Genomic DNA, 12,348 nt, shown 5'->3' on the forward strand with positions numbered 1-12,348 from the left:
ATACAACCTCTCCTTCCCAGACATAACGCATCACAACACCTTACTCCCTGCCTCTCGTGGACCCTACGGCCCCGAAAGCTGGCAAAGGTCTTCCCACAATGTGGGCAAGTGGGTGAACGGTCGTCGTCCGTTCCCACGTGGCTGGAGTTGGTACCCGACATACCAGCAGTGGCTGTCACGCTATTCACTGAGGAATGGGTTATGCATGACGGATACCACGAAGCGAAAACCCGTGACAAGGGTGGACGCTCCGACTCAGGTCGCACAGTACTACCGCCCGAAGGAAGTAGAGGACTGCAGTCAGTAGGTGGACACTGCCGCTGTGCTTCAGTCCTGGGATTGCCCTTTAGTAGTGATCCTACTATACCAGTAAGCTAGCTGGATCACTTCCGACTCTCAGCTGTTGTTTGGGATGTACTGGATACCCAATCAACGAAGCTAGGGCTTAAAGCTGCAAATCACTTGGAGTTACTAGGCTTGTGGGCTTTATAAAATCAAGCGATAATCCAGGTGCGGCTCTAAGAGAGTCCTTTGTGGCGGAGACTGTCACATATCTTGACTCTTTAGGCCCTGGCCCCACAACGACATCGTGGGGTGAGGACATCCTAAATGAAGCCATTGACCATTTGCGTCGTGGTGACAGCCTTACCGCTATCAGGGGAGCCGCAGAGCATGCCACTCATGTGGTAAACTCCTGCCGCTCACCCGATGACCGTCCAAATCGTGGAGGAGGAAATTCAAGACAGCGAGCGAACTCTGGCCGTGCACGCCAAACGGAGGAAGTTCCTTTGCGAGGAAATAAGCTTAGACGTGAACAATACCGGAGAGTACAGAGGCTCTATCATGATAATAGGTCTCTGGCCGCTGGACAGGTCTTGAAGGGTGACTGGGAGGTACCGCCAACTTCGGTTGGGCCGGATCGCATTATTCCCTTTTGGGGGGCCCTCTTCTCCCGGCCGTCAGAGCCCGATACGCGTGCCATAACCGACTATGACCCAGAGAGTGGACAACTAGCAGAGGTTGTCACCGTAGGCGAGGTAGCACACCACCTCAAAGCCACCCGAACATCTGCCCCTGGACCTGACGGGATGTCGACCAGGTTACTGAAGTCCATCCCCCCAAGGATTCTCGCTAAGACATTCAACCTGTGGATGGCTACGTCCACCCTACCAGAGCCACTTAAAGCAAACCGCACAGTGCTAATACCTAAAGTCCCCAATCCTACTGAACCAAAGGACTATAGACCAATCACCATCTCATGTGTCATAGTCCGACTGCTACATAAGATCCTTAGCAGCCGCATTACGCGCCTCATCAAGATCGATGATGCTTAAAAGGCATTCGTCCCTATAGACGGATGTCTTGAGAACCTCACGATCTTAGATGCGATCGCCGGTCGTGCGCGGGCACACGCCCACGGTGTGCACCTGGCATTCCTCGACATGGCAAAAGCATTCGATAGTGTTTATCACAACACTATCGAGCGGGCCATGTCGCGGAAAGGCATTCCCGCCGCTGTCAGGGCATATATTATGTCGTCGTACGACCGGGCCTTCACCCACATTGAAGGAAGCGACGATAATGCGGACAAGGTGAATATGACTCGTGGGGTCAAACAAGGTGATCCCTTATCGCCTATCCTTTTTAACCTTGTGATTGACGAGGGAATCACAAGAGTAAAAGAGACAGGCGTGGGAGTGAAATTGGGTGACCAACGGGTATCAGCACTTGCATTTGCTGATGATCTGGTTCTGGTAGCACAGACGCCCACTGGCCTCCAGAAGGCAATTGATGTCATGGCTGAGACCCTTGCGGGGGGTGGACTTCAAGTCAACCCGGGAAAGTGCCGTACCCTCAGCATGGAAGTCGACGGCAAACGCAAGACTTGGTATGTCAATCAACAGTGGACATTCCAAGTCTTGGGCAGCGCTGTCGGTTCCATGAATGCTGAGGACGAGTATAAGTACCTCGGCATCTTGGTCGGATCTAAGGGGCGGCGAAAGTCCTACGGCGCCCTGCTAGAAGAGGGGCTCCTAAACATCACCAGAGCCCCTCTAAAACCTCAGCAAAGAGTTGCGTTGCTTGTGGGACACTTGGTGCCCAAGCTCAATCATCGACTGGTGCTAGGTGAAGTTTATAAGACGCAGTTAGCACGTATGGACAGGCAGGTGCGAGTGGCAGTACGCCGCTGGCTCCGCATAGCCCATGACGTGCCCTGCGCATACTTTCACTCGGCTACAGGAGATGGGGGCTTGGGTATACCGGACTTTGTCTCAACCGTCCGTCTGAATAAACAAGCGCGGTTCGAGAAGTTACTCACCTCGACCGACCCGGTGATTCATGCGGCAGTTCGGGAGCCTGCAGTAATGAGCAAACTGCAGCGCTGGGCCGGACCCGCATGCATTGCTGGTCGGCAGGCGGGTAACAAGACCGAACGCCTGCACGCATGGAGGTCCAACTTAGTCAGAACTGTTGACGGAGCGGCTCTCGCTCCATCTGCTGCCGTGCCTCAGGTTAGCAGATGGGTCACCAGCGGGAACCGTTTCCTGTCCGGTTCGGACTATGTGAAGGCCGTCCAAGTCAGGATAGGCGCGCTGCCGACCCCAGCCAGGGCGTCCAGAGGCCGGCCCGAGATCAACGGCCTCTGTGACACCTGTCGTAAACCTGGGACACTGGGGCACATCGCTCAGATGTGCCCTCGTACCCATGGGGGTCGTGTCAGACGGCACGATAACATCTGTGCATATTTGGCCGGACGGTTGAGACAGAGGGGGTACCAAGTGGTCTGTGAGCCTCGCATCCCTATTGCGGGGTCCTTTAAGAAGCCGGACATCGTGGCTTCCAAAGGTACAGAGGCCTGGATAATAGATGCCCAGGTCTCTGGTGTCCACCTCGCACTCTCAACTGCACACAGGCATAAGTGCAGTTATTACGGCACCCCGGAAGTCCTTCAGGGCGTACGGGATCTAACCGGCAAAGACACCGTGCACCTAACATCAGCCACTGTCAACTGGCGAAGTGCATGGTGTCAAGAGAGTGCGAGTGCTCTCATTGGGCTAGGGCTGACACACCGGGACCTAGAGGTGTGCAGTGTCAAAGCCCTAACCTGGACGCATTCCCTCTACCGAATGTGGTCCAAGAGCACAGGGTAACATAATCGGGCCTGCCTCGAACATCTGGTGTCGGCCGTCGAGCAGGTCGAAGGTCATCTCCCCTTTGTTGGCATAGGGTGTGCGGGATTAGGCTGTTCTCCCGTGGCTCCCGGGCAGGTACCAGTTCCTGAGGGCGGGTTGTCGGGCGGGCGGTGGACGCCTTGGCAGGGTTGACCATTGCTCCCGACCGACAGGCCGTTCTGGAAGGTTGAGCGGTGCTGAGAGGTTTCTGTGCTTCAGGTTCGGTAAGGCTATATTCGAACCATCGTCTTTCTGCCATCTCTTAACTGATTTCCGCCTATGCTATCAGCAATCTGATCTGAATCTTCCTCTTCTTCTGTCCATACGATCTTACTTCAATTAAACACTTCTTTCACTATCAACATGTAGTTTAGGTCGCTTACCGACATCCACCCCTTTTGTGTAGTTTAATTAACTCTCAAAAGAGAAGCACTGTTTATTAGAAATGTAGTTAGATCTTCCTGCACGTCCCAATCAACTAATTGGGAATCTATGAAGATAACCCAATGGCATTTTAGTGGCTGTTAATTACCACTCCTCTAACTCAGGCAGCTTTCTTACCTTCCAGTCTCACCCAGACGTTTTCTGCTGGCTCTCACTCCACAAACATACAACCTCTCCTTCCCAGACATAACGCATCACAACACCTTACTCCCACCACTTTGATCTTTTTCTTCGTGACTATATATTTCTCTGCGGAGAGCGTTACGCGCTTGCCCTGCCTTTTGAAAAAATCTTGTTAGATGAACCCATAAGCCAGAACTCTCTCTCTCTCTCTCTCTCTCTCTCTCTCTCTCTCTCTCTCTCTCTCTCTCTCTCTCTCTCTCTCTCTCTCTCTCTCTCTCTCTCCCAGCCAGCCACTATGGATGTAGATTGCGTGACTGAGTGAGAGCGATGAAGTTCTTGCCATATGACGGCGAGTCACTCTGCACCCCACCCTCCCACCCACCCACCCACCCAGTGCATATCAACTTGTCCGTCGGCTGATAGAGAGAGAGAGAGAGAGAGAGAGAGAGAGAGAGAGAGAGAGAGAGAGAGAGAGAGAGAGAGAGAGAGAGAGAGAGAGAGAGAGAGAGAGACAGACAGACAGACAGACAGAGAGAAAGACAGAAAACCTGCCTACGAGTATTTATGATCACAAAAAATACTGAAAACAAAGGCCCCGCCGGGAATCGAACCCGGACCAACTGTTTACGAGACGTGTTAACCACTACACCACGGAGCCACTTGTCAGTGGCGGAAAATTTTCTTATATATTACCAAACGTGATTGAGGACTTAAAGACTCTGGTACAAACATAATGGTTATTGTGATAAATGAATTGTTTATGATAAATATGTATTGTGTTGCATTATAATGGTTGTTCAGAACTAAGATCTTTAAGCTTGAATCCTAAAAGATTAAATATCAAAAAAGTTGTGAAAAACATAACCATATATATAAACAAACCACAAAACATATTTTCCTCTGGGTATCTGAAAAAAAAACAAAAAAGAGCTAGTTTAAGGCAGGAGTATTTCATCTTTTAACGAAATATTTCTCTCAACGTACCTTATCTTTCGTCATCATTTCTTATGTTTACTACCAAGAATGTCTTTTATCTAACATAAAAATTCTGTATAGGTATTTGATTAATGTTCTCCAACGACGTGTTGTATAACTCTTCGTTAGTGAAGTTCATTTCGTGTAATGGATCATGCATTACAAAGTTGTGTCTATCCACACAAGTGTTACACGTCCCAGGTAAAGATATATTCTAGAGATAGTGTATATCTAACATATATATGTGTTTTATAAATATTTATAAAAAGTTTTCCTGAGGGACAATACCTAAGACTTTCGTATTAAAGTTGATCAGTTGTAAGTGATCAAGCATTACAAAGGTGTGTCCATTACCACAGGTGCTACTGATCCCAGGTAAAGGTATTTCACCATCTTTGTATCTTTAACCTTTCTAGTTATAGATGTTTCATCCCTGATTCCATCCTCACAATGGATGTATGTGGTTTGTGTTGTCTTAACATATCATTAGTCAGTTGAAGTGGAGAACATGCTTCTGAGCCTAGCCACTCTACTCTGTCTTCCACATGCTATTCAAGAGGTGTTACCGGATTCCGCCTATAAGTGTTTATGCCGGGAGTAACAAGTTACCTACGGATGGCTTCTTCTTTTATTACTTTTGATGATTTGAAAAATTTGTGCAACATATTTGGTTTCATGATGTTAATAAGATTGTTAGATTCGCATATATTCTTTGTCATTTGATGAACTTTAGCTTGTTAGCTTTGACTGTGTCTTGTTGCTATTCAAAAACATTTTCTCTAAAACAAATACTTGATTTCAATTCATAAAGAATATTTTCAAGGAAAACGTCGATGATTTTTCATAAGCATTCATCGCCTCAAAAAAGCAAGTCTATTTTTCACAGTATACTTAATGATCCTTACTAGAGTGTTGAAGAATATAAACTCAACTTGTTTAAGACCTTCTAAACCTTGTGCTGATAATAACTACATTAATTTTCTGTAAGCAATATCGTTCTAATGCGTAAAACCCGGATAAAAAGCTTGTAATATAAAATTTGATGGTATTATGTTTAGGTTGTTGAAGATATTACCGATTTCTACATGTAAAACATTTATGTTATCTGCAAAATAGAAATCTTTATGTTAGATATGTTAATTCTACCGGTTTCACGTTACATACATTTCTGTACCCTGTGATCCAGAAAAGTTATGGGACTTTATTTATTATCGTATAAAATAATTTGCTTAAGATCAACGTCCCACGTACTTTTTATCAAAATCCAGTAGGAATATATATTTTGCATCCGGATTCTATGACAATCAATGATAGGTTCTCAGACTCAGTAAAGGTGTAATTATTTTTCTTGTATTGAGTCAAGTTTTCGTCCATCACAAAATACCGTAATGGTGTCTAAGGTTCACTCTTGGGTTTACATTGCTGAACAACGTCAGTGTACAATGGCCAGTGATATTCACCGTAGACATATGTTTACACTGTGTACACATAGCAGGCAAACTACAGTGTCATCTTAAGATGTGGAAATAAAACTATCAAGGCAGGACAAGGATTTAGGTGTCATCATTAGTAGAGATGTAAAGCTAAGACAACAGTGTATTAATGTACGTAATAAGACTAACAGACAACTTGATGTCATGTGTTAGTAGCAAGAATGAACAGGTAATATTACAGCTATAGTTAGTCACACACCACTTACATTATGACGTACAATATTGATCACTGTATTACAGTATGCATATCATTTCCTTGATACCAGGCATTATAACCCTTCCAAATGAACACATTAAGATCATGAGAGTTTCTTTCTCTCACAGGTGGCAGGCAGGGTTAGTTATGTAAGAGGTATGTTTACTGATGTAATCTGTACCTTTACCTGGAATATCATCACCTTCTCACATCGTTACTGTAATACGTATAAACTTAGGTCAGTACAGCATATTGTCAAAGAACAACACCATTAGTCATGAAAAAGTAGAACTATCTATCCTCCTCTGACCTTTAATTTCTATGGACAAATTTCATCATATATAGATAATGGAAGAGCCAATTGGAGTCAAAGTAAATGTAATGATTCATTGATCATTTCCATTCATGGTAGAGACAGGTAGGGATTTTATGACTACATGAGACAAAGAGAAACTGTTACTAAGGTTGGAGTATCTGGCAATTATTTCAGATAATCGTAAAAAAATGAAAGAATTAATAAACATTCTTTTTCTTTTGTCTTGTTTTTTTCATATTTGAAATATTTCATTCATTGATTTCAATCAGATTCGGTAAAAGTTGTGATGATTCAACATTGTGTTTGTAAAACGTCCACTGTGGATCTTCCTCCGTTCCTGAAATACTAAGATAACGACCTTTTGGACGCCGACCACAACACATCAACACCCCAGTCACAACCCCACGTGGTCACGCCTGGCCTCAACCAGTCACAACCTCACGTGGTCACGCTGGCCTCAACCAGTCACAACCCCACGTGGTCACGCTGGCCTCAACCAGTCACAACCCCACGTGGTCACGCTGGCCTCAACCAGTCACAACCCCACGTGGTCACGTTGGCCTCAACCAGTCACAACCCTACGTGGTCACGCTGGCCTCAACCAGTCACAACCCTACGTAGTCACGCTGGCCTCAACCAGTCACAACCCTACGTTGTCACGTTGGCCTCAACCAGTCACAACCCTACGTGGTCACGCTGGCCTCAACCAGTCACAACCCTACGTAGTCACGCTGGCCTCAACCAGTCACAACCCTACGTAGTCACGTTGGCCTCAACCAGTCACAACCCTACGTGGTCACGTTGGCCTCAACCAGTCACAACCCTACGTGGTCACGCTGGCCTCAACCAGTCACAACCCTATGTAGTCACGCTGGCCTCAACCAGTCACAACCTTACGTGGTCACGCTGGCCTCAACCAGTCACAACCTTACGTGGTCACGCTAGCCTCAACCAGTCACAACCCCACTTGGTCACGCTGGCCTCAACCAGTCACAACCCTACGTGGTCACGCTGGCCTCAACCAGTCACAACCCGACGTGGTCACGCTGACCTCAACCAGTCACAACCCCACGTGGTCACGCTGGCCTCAACCAGTCACAACCCCACGTGGTCACTTTGGCCTCAACCAGTCACAGCCCCAGTGGTCAAGCTAGCCACAACCAGCCGCAACCCCACGTGGTTACGCTGGCCTCAACCAGTCACAAGCTCATGTGATCATGCTGGCCTTAATCAGTCACAGCACCACGTGGTCACGCTGGCCTCAACCAGTCACAACCCCCGTGGTCAAGCTGGCCTCAACCAGTCACAACACCACGTGGTCACACTGGCCTCAACCAGTCACAACCCCACGTAGTTACGCTGGCCTCAACCAGTCACAACCCCGCGTGGTCACGCTGGCTTCAACCAGTCACAAACTCATGTGTTCACCCTGGCCTTAAACAGTCATGTGGTCATGCTGGCCTTAACCAGTCACAGCACCACGTGGTCACGCTGGCCTCAACCAGTCACAACCCCACGTGGTCACGCTGGCCTCAACCAGTCACAACCCCAGCGGTCACGCTCGCCTCAACCAGTCACAACCCCAGTGGTCACGCTGGCCTCAGCAAGTCACAACCCTATGTGGTCACGCTGCCCTCAACTAGTCAAAAGCCCCGCGTGGTCACGCTGGCCTCAACCAGTCACAACCCCACGTGGTCACGCTGGCCTTAACCATTCAAAAGCCCCACGTGGTCACGCTGGCTTGAACCAATCACAAGCCCCACGTGGTCACACTGGCCTTATTAAGACCAGTCACAAGCCCCAAGTCGTCACGCTGGCCTAAACCAGTCACAACCCCAGTGGTCACACTGGCCTCAACCAGTCACAACCCCACGTGGTCACGCTGGCCTCAACCAGTTACAACCCCCCCCTCCCTCCGTGGTCAGGCTGGCCTCACCCAATCACAAGCGCCACTTGGTCACGCTGGCCTCAACCAGTCACAGCCCCACATGGTCACGCTGGCCTCAACCAGTCACAAGGCCCACGTGGTCACGCTGGCCTCAAGCAATCACAAGCGCCACCTGGTCACGCTGGCCTCAACCAGTCACACCCCATGTTGTCACGCTGGCCTCAACCAGTCACAAGCCCCACCTGGTCACACTGGCCTTAACCAGTCACAAGCCCCACGTGGTCACGCTGACCTCAACCAGTCACAAGCCCCACGTGGTCACGCTGGCCTCAACCAGCCACAAGCCCCACATGGTCACGCTGACCTCAACCAGTCACAAACCCCACCTGGTCACGCTGACCTCAACTAGTCACAACCCCACGTGGTCACGCTGGCCTCAACCAGTTACAAACCCCACGTGGTCACACTGGCCACAACCGTTCTATATCAACTGTCACCTGCCACCAATTATTGTATCAGACGGGCAATGCCTGGAAGACGACAGCGATGTGCTTTCAGAGTATATTTTCACAGAAACTACATAGTAAAAATAACTTTGTAGTTATAGCTTTAGAATAATTTAAAAAAGACGAAGTTACATGAAGCATAAAAACGGCCTTAAAAAAGGAGAGTTGCAAGTGTAGCAGCAGCAGGAGGTGGAGAAGATCTTGGTCAAGATGTTATAACCGGCAGGTCATGATGCGGCCCATCATCTACAAGTGGTACACACACCATCCCTAGACCACACTTACACTACACTTGACCCAGCCTTGTGGCACCCGCGCCAGCCAGGTACTCACTGGCAGTCAACATTATATCATGACAACAAACTTGGACCTACAACTAAACACAACTTATAAATAATAACCCAGCTGGCTAGATTGACAACCATCATGGCGGTCCGCCAGTCATCTGTATATCTCAATCTTTCCTTCATTTATTCTCCAACTTTTTCATGTCATATACCAACTCCTCTGTTCATCAACATCTTTACGTCATCTCATAGAAAGGGATATTTACACAGTAAGAGTGTATGTGGCACTCAATCTCTCTTGGTATTTCTTCACACAAGTCTCTTTTCCAAGTTCACTTCCTCTCGCCACCTCTTCTCCCCGACATTGTTTCCTCATTCGAAAACCTCTTCAGATCTTCAATGTCGTCTCCACAAGATGGTGATCAAACATCACACCAGCTGCCCCTTTCAGCACATTTACATCCAAAAGTCTTTCTTTTACACGTCTTTCAATTAACATGTAATCCAGTCATGCCCGCTGGCCATCTCTCCTACTCACATACGTATATTTATGTATATCACATTTTACAAACCAGGTATTCCCAATCACCAGTCCTTTACACACACACAACACAAGTTGTTCACCATTTCCATGCACCTCAGTTATACCTTCCACTGCCACATTACTTACCTTCACATTTAAATCACCATCACTAATACCTGGTCTCTTACATCATAACTGCTGACACACACACTCACTTGCTCCCAAAATACTTGCCTCTGTTCTAGACTCTAACTCGCTACCTCGCTAAGTGCCATTTGACCTGACCTAATGGGGCAGGACAAGGGTCATTATCTTCACTACTCTCTGGACACCACTGGTTCTTGGCCTCAGCCACTACACTCTCCACTTCAATACTATCTCACTAAACTCTTAAAATCACTGATCTTTGACCCAACGCTTTCAGATAATGTCAAAATCCTAATTCCTCGTCAAGATCTTCACTATAACGTTGGATGAACATACTGAATGTTGGAGATTCGAACGCATGACCTTGATGTTTGAGACTCAGGCTCGGTGATAATGTGTACCACACCTGCCAGTGAATTGCAATACATAGTCACCTAAATCTTAAGACCACACACACATGTACATACTGAACTGTAGACAAAAATATGGTCAACGAATGATATTTCATATATCTGGTTTTATAACTGATAAGATCAGGAAATAAGATTTAATCATTATCATTATCGGACGATTATAATGCCCAACAACACACGTTAGGTACACAATATATTTCCTACTAACCTACATGTGAAGTGACAATCCATACCATATCTAACTTCCCACTTGATAACCAGCATATTGTATCCTTCAGTACCAGATATACTATACTTAATGATAATTATAATCATAATGATCATAATAATGATAATAATGATGATAATGATAATGATAATAATAGTGATAATGGTAATAATAATGATAATGATAATGATAATAATAATGATACATAATAGTAATGATGATGATAATAATGATGATGATGACAATAATAATATTAATGATAATAATAATAATAATAATAATAATAATAATAATAATAATAATAATAATGATAATAATGATGATGATAATAATGATAATAATAATAATAATAATAATAATAATAATAATAATAATAATAATAATAATAATAATAATTATAATCATAAGGATTACAATAATGATAATAATGATGATAATGATAATAATAATGATGATAATAGAGATAATGGTAAAAATAATGATAATGATGATGATAATAATAATAATGATACATAATAGTAATGATGATGTCAATAATGATGATGATGATAATGATAATAATAATGATAATAATGATAATAATAATAATAATAATAATAATAATAATAATAATAATAATAATAATAATAATAGTAATGATGATGTCAATAATGATGATGATGATAATAATAATAATAATAATAATAATAATGATAATAATAATAATAATAATTATGATAATTATAATATTGATGATAATGACAATAATGATAGTAATAATGATAATAATGATAATAATGAAAATAATGATAATAATAATGATAATCATAATGATAATAATAATGATAATAGTAATAATAATGATGTAATTATGATAAATAGTACTGTACTATAATGATAATAAAATTGTTGATAATAATGATAATAGTAATAATAATGATGTAATTATGATAAATAGTACTGTACTATAATGATAATAAAATTGTTGATAATAATAATAATAGTAATACTAATGATGTAATTATGATAAATACTATAATGATAATAACGGTAAAACATTCAATACAGTTTCGTCTTCCTAATATAACAAGACAATATGGTCTAAATATACCACATACCCGTGTTACACTGAGTTAAAAGAATTAAACTCCACAAACCATGATTTTGTCTTGATCTGTCCTTGTAACAGTATTTTGAACCTGTAGTCATCTTGGTGTATATTGTTTAGTTTTCGTAACCATTAAATGAATATAAGTCAACATGTTTTCAGGAAAAAATAAGTTTTTCCAATTGTATGTTTTTCATTTTCCATTGGATGGAAGCATCCCAGGGATTAGTGTATATCTTGTGTGCCAACCAACTGTTGGTTCCTGCTGTCTCTGGGTTAGTCATGTTTTATGGAAAAAAGAAAGATAAATGTTTATCAGGAGCGGGACTCGAACCCAGGCCCGGAAGACCAGACAATGATTTGAAAGCAGCGCCTTAAACCACCCGGCCATCTTGCCAGGAGAAAATAAATTTGGAAGTTCTCTCTAACTTACTAAACTGAACCAATTCCAGGAGCAAATGTATAGTATATACTTATAAGGTTAAGAGACGGGACAACACGAGTGTATAACTCTCTCCCATAATGCACACACACACACACACACACACACACACACACACACACAGAGC

At 44.2% G+C, this 12,348-nt stretch overlaps 1 pseudogene; it reads left to right on the top strand.

Moving 5' to 3' along the window:
- Positions 1–205: 205 nt before the first annotated feature.
- Positions 206–12,348, top strand: part of LOC139751773 (2,4-dienoyl-CoA reductase [(3E)-enoyl-CoA-producing], mitochondrial pseudogene) — a 14,838-nt pseudogene continuing 2,695 nt past the window's right edge.

This window comes from Panulirus ornatus, chromosome 12, assembly GCF_036320965.1.
Source record: "Panulirus ornatus isolate Po-2019 chromosome 12, ASM3632096v1, whole genome shotgun sequence".
Taxonomy (NCBI): domain Eukaryota; kingdom Metazoa; phylum Arthropoda; class Malacostraca; order Decapoda; family Palinuridae; genus Panulirus; species Panulirus ornatus.